This window comes from Solea solea, chromosome 4 (genome assembly GCF_958295425.1).
Source record: "Solea solea chromosome 4, fSolSol10.1, whole genome shotgun sequence".
Taxonomy (NCBI): domain Eukaryota; kingdom Metazoa; phylum Chordata; class Actinopteri; order Pleuronectiformes; family Soleidae; genus Solea; species Solea solea.
This window is the reverse complement of record NC_081137.1, coordinates 1,070,407-1,075,895: the sequence shown is the minus strand read 5'-3', so window position 1 is coordinate 1,075,895 and position 5,489 is coordinate 1,070,407. Positions and strand designations below refer to the sequence as shown.

The window sequence follows — 5,489 nt, the reverse complement described above, 5'->3', positions numbered from 1 at the left end:
TGGACAAAATAATATAATGAGCTCATGATTTAGTGCCGCCAAACAACTTTGTGTAGTTAAAATGTGTCGTTCAACTTGAAAATCTGAGCTTTAAAAGGCCCTAGACTCTGACTTTAATCTCAGAATTATGACTTTAAATAGAATAATATATTTTATTTATTATTAATATTGTTTTCCTCTGTGGTTCTAATCCTCTTCCGTATGATCATGTCAGCATGAGCCACATAGAACTTTCAAAACCTGGTCCAGAGGGCAAAGGGCAGGTGCTATAGCACCACCTAGTGTCTACCTGTGCACGCCACTGTGCGGCAATATCGCATTCCAGCGGAAACACGTGGCTACTTAATATGCAGCCGCTCCTCACTGCTGCTGCTGTTGCTGCTGTTGTTGTTGTTGCTGCTGCTGCTGTTGCTGCTGCTGCTGCTGCTGTTGCTGCTGTTGTTGTTGTTGTTGTTGCTGCTGCTGCTGTTGTTGCTGCTGCTGTTGCTGTGAAGCTTCGAGGAGCTTTGTGTGTGTTTTCACCGCTGAAAAACGCACAAGAACTCAATCGTGGCTTCCGGTCTCACTTCACAAGTTAGCATTGAAGACTTTATGCTAAGGCGTTAGCATTTGGAGTTTGAACTTTCTCCAGAGTTTATACACAAACGGACGGATTATTCAGCGGCAGGACACGAGAACAAGGCGAACAGACATACAGTCGTGACTCCTGAGATGACGACATGACGCCAGCGATGAAAATAAACAACCCTGAACCTCTTTTGAACCTTCTGTCTTCTGATGGGGTGAGTTTTCTTTAACGTCGTTAATCTACGTGACGTAAGTGTTCATTCGAAGTCACATAAAGGGATTAAACATGTTTTTTTTCATGCTATAGACGCTGTTATTGTATAATCCGCTGTGCGTTTCAGAACGTTATGTGGCTACGTTGTTATTAATCAGCTCCAGGGCCGGCCCAAACATTGTTGGGGCCCAAAGCGGAATTGGATTCGGAGAGGGCCCTCCCACCCTCTGAAATGTGCCTGAATCAATTGCATTAACTCTATTATAGCTGTGTGTGGGTACAATCACATGACTTTTAATTTGCATATTCAAAAGTGACAGTGAACAGTGAAGATTTCCTGCCAACATGACGCCATGAGCAACATAACGTCTGGAGCGCTATAGTTTCCCTTTTTGATAACAATAATAATAATAATAATAATAAAATATTATTATTTTATACCTTGTGTTTTAAATTGCAGCTCTGGTGTTTGTTGGAATTTGACGTATACATCAGTCAGATTCTCCAAAGCCTCCATGTTGTTGGTGTTTGTGATGCTTCTTTCACGTGTAGCAGCTCTGATTTGTGTAAAAACCACGTTATGCTGGGATATGAACGACTCACACGCAGGCAGATACGGTCTAAATGAATTCATGAGTGAGGGATTTGTTTTCATCTTCCTTTCTTTTGCCTTTATTTCCCCAGCGATCTTCTTTCTTTTTTTTCCCTGGTGGCAGCGGAGCAAAGCAATCGTTTCCACATGGATTGACAGGGAGGGATTTACAGATTTGCTGCTTTGACGACTCATTCCACTGAAATGACTGACGCGAGAATCCTCGCAGCATCGACCGATCACTGGAATCACAACTTCTGTGCGTGTCATTTTAACGTATTTGAACGTCACAGCACACAGGAGTTGTTGATCCACTGCTGCCTCCATCACTAAGTTAAAATGTTTTATTCTGTTAATTCGGCATTAAAAATCCTTTGTTCAGATTGACCTCAGTGACACAAAGTGACCACACGAGGCAGCAGTAGAGCAGCAGCTCCTGTGTCCCCGTGAGCTAAAATCACTGATTTTCTCTATGAGGTTTGGTGTGGGAGAGTGAGTGGTTTACAAACTTCAGTTTCCTGTTGGAAAAGTCTGTCTCACCGTGAGATAAAGACGTGAACGTGCTCTTAAAGACGTCGTAGACTCAAACTGACGTAGATTTTATTTTATTTTAAGTATCAGTACCTCAAACTACCCAAACTATCCCTTTAACTTAATGAATTCTCATTACCCTCGTCCTCTGAGCGGCACAAAACTGCCCCGGAAATGGAGTTTATTGTTGTTATTATCATAAAATCTGCCGTAGAAACCATGAAAGAATGCCGTTACATTCATTTTTAAACGATACGCAGAGTCCTCGCTGAATCATCCGTGCATGTTTATGGACTTTAAGAGGCACATAAACGCTATATAAAACATTAATCAGCACGTATAGAGAGGGCATTGTGGGTTTTACTGAAGGGACGACTGCAGCTGTTTGGATGTTGACGCAGGTGAAGACTCACCTGAGCCGAGGAGTGTTTGTTTTCCCTGACATGGTCACGTCGTCGTCGTGAACCGCGTCTTTTATTCTGGTCCAGTCTCTGACAGGAGCCGGACCTCCATGCATCATCAATTACTTGACTTCCTCTCGCTCGCAGCTCTCCATGGATCGTGGTCTGACAGTGAAACGCTCGACTGTGGGAGACGGCTGTCGATACAGCTGAGCCTCAGACCAAAGCAGCCGCACTGATCTATGAAATACAGTAAGTGAAGACGCACACACACACACACACACACACAGTGCAGAAGCAGCTCATTAATCAAGTCCAATAATCTACTGGTTTATCAATACGTTGATGCTTCACCAGCCTGAGGCAGAGCAACACTTTCCTCTCTATGTGAAGTGAATGTGGCAGCAATGTAGTGTTTGTTTGTCTGGAGTTGTGATGAAATAAGAGAAGAGGAGAGAAAATAAGATAAAGTAAAGTAAGATAAAATAAAAGAAGATGAGATAAAGCAAGATAAGGTCAGTCATCATCTACCGCAGTGATTCGGACATTTCCAGCTAAATAGATTATTTTCATTTACCTGGCGCCTGGGAACATGCATTCAAACGTGTTATTAACATTATCATGGACCTGGAGAGTTAACCTGAATTCCACTCATTTCCATTTTGCAATTCAGAGATAAAAAAAAGAAGAAAGAAAGAAAGAAACCAAACACGACGGCGCCTCGTCAAAGAGACGACACAGAATGACCTTCATGACTCAGCAAAAACCTGTTTTTTAGAAAACTAGAGAATAACCTTTTAGTTCATCAGAGCTCTGCTGATGGAGCTATATTCACTTTCCTCTGCATTAAAAAAAAAAACCTCAGAAACAACAATCCAATCAGAGGCAAACAGGATGAGAGTCGTTCCCTCGCTCTCCCAAATGTCGCGCATGCAACTTTCATGCCGCGTCGCAGTCGACGCTGCGAGGAATCGGAGATTAAATCATAGATGAGTGCAAGTTTTCACCTCCGTCTTTGTCACGGCGGCGAGCAAGCGTTTGTCAGAGACGGGGCTGAACAATTTATCGGGAATTTGATCAAAGTCACAGTACGCAAAATTTCTACGTCATATTCTACAAAAAATAATCATAAAATATTGATTTGTGAATTTCTCTGTGAGATGAATAAAGTATCTATCTATCCATCTATCTATCTATCTATCTATCTAATCATTCAAAAATATTGGATTCTGTCATTTGAAAATACACTTGTTCTTACGCTCCCTTACTTGTTCTTACGCTCCCTCACTTGTTCTTACGCTCCCTCACTTGTTCTTACGCTCCCTCACTTGTTCTTACGCTCCCTCACATGTTCTTACGCTCCCTCACTTGTTCTTACGCTCCCTCACTTGGAGCCGTCACTGTCTCTGTTGGAAAATGATTGCCCAGATTAATTATTCTATTAATGTCGAATGAAAAAGTCTGGCCCCTGTGAATTTGAGCCACAATTTCATATCACAATCTGTGATTAACAAAAGGACAATGATCCATTTGCTTTGTGCAAAAGTCTTTTGTGTCTGAGGATGAAGGAACATGTTGTGATCATAATAACCGTTGAAACATAGTATCACACTGTCATGATGATTGCGTGTGATTCCAGGGACGGACGTGCCCGGCGCGAGGCGTTTCCATTTCCCTCACAGAGAGAGAAAAGGGCCGATGGCGGGATTCTAATGAAGACGCCGGTAACCTTTTCAACAATTCCATCTGAACGTCGTCAGCAGCTGTGACTCACCTGCTTCACCTGCTGGGCTTTGTACTTGTTCATGAAATGACTTCCACTGCAACTTTCTTAATACATATTTACATATATACGTCTATAGCAGCCTGACTAACAGATGCCTTAAATATAAGCTTCATCAAAAAGGAAGGTTTTAAAGGCCCTGCTATACTGGTATCAACGCGTGCAGACATGTACCACAGTTTGAGAACCGTGGATGACGCACTTTTAAAAACAGGAAAGAAGAAAATTAAAAAAATGTTTACTCATGTGTTCCGAGTCATATTGTACTTTACTGGCGTCTCCTGTGACTTCCAAATGTTGCTGTATATCACGAGAGGCAGCTGCTAATCAGTGTTGATCATAAATGATAAAGTCAAACACTTAATATGCTGATATGTTCCCAAAACGCCGCAGGATAATGGAGGCAAACGAACCTTGTTGTGCTCTTGACAAAAGATTGCTGGGAAAGTTAGAGATTAATTACTGGCAATAAATGTTACCTCGTAAATTTGATCATGACCTTGCTCTGCACTTCCGTCTGGCAAGGATCAGTGATCTCAGCCACTTCTGTAGCAGCTCAGGTGTCACATAATGCTAATCATGACATTACTGCCCGAGTTATACGACGGTGATCAACCGGATCGAATAAATCAAAGAGTTTGACAGGAGTTACAGCCGCGAGTGTGTCGCGCAGTTTACGTTTCTGAAGAGCAGCACAAGTTTTATGGCACTTTTCCATGCTTTTTTTTTCCTTTTCCATCAGGGATAGTACCTGCTACCTGACATGTATATTTCAGGCTGAAGTAGTTTTAAAAGATTGACTCATTTAAAGTGGGAAAAGATTATTAATATAACATATTTTTACTACAGTTTTGGGGAAAGTGACATTTTCTGCCGCTAGGAACAAATGTGTGAGTTATTTAAAAAATCTCACACTTTTTTTTGGGGGGGGGGGGGGGTCCATTAAAAAACAGTGGAGTTATGTAAACATACTGGCCTTTATAAAGAGTTCAAATCTCAAAAATATGATTCATTTTTTATATGTATATTTCAGGCTGAAGGAGTTTTAAAAGATTGACTCATTGGGAAAAAATTCATCCATCCATCATCATTACTTAAAGGGTCAATATTGTAGAGCATCAATAATACTGATATTGAATATAAGGCAACATTTAATGCCAAAGAGACACACTTTACTTTATTATGTTCATGTTCTATTTGTGTGGAAGGGAGCAACTGTTTAAAAAAACACTCATAAAGAACATTATTGTGGGGGGAAATACAATAAAACATCAGATACCTGTGTGTACAAGCATCAGTTTGTGCTGAGTCATTTCAAAGACATAAATACTTCTCATGCTACTATTCATATGTTCATTATTTTTTTTTTATCTAAAAACCGTGGTGACATCATGATAAATG

The 5,489-nt window shown here is 41.0% G+C and overlaps 1 long non-coding RNA gene across 1 annotated transcript; it reads left to right on the top strand.

Annotated features, from left to right (window-relative positions):
- The first annotated feature begins 291 nt into the window (after window positions 1-291).
- LOC131457978 (uncharacterized) lies at window positions 292-4,970 on the top strand. The gene is made up of 4 exons (XR_009240043.1): window positions 292-782; window positions 1,466-1,632; window positions 2,393-2,557; window positions 3,945-4,970. It is a non-coding gene; the product is annotated as an uncharacterized LOC131457978 (long non-coding RNA).
- Window positions 4,971-5,489: the final 519 nt, after the last annotated feature.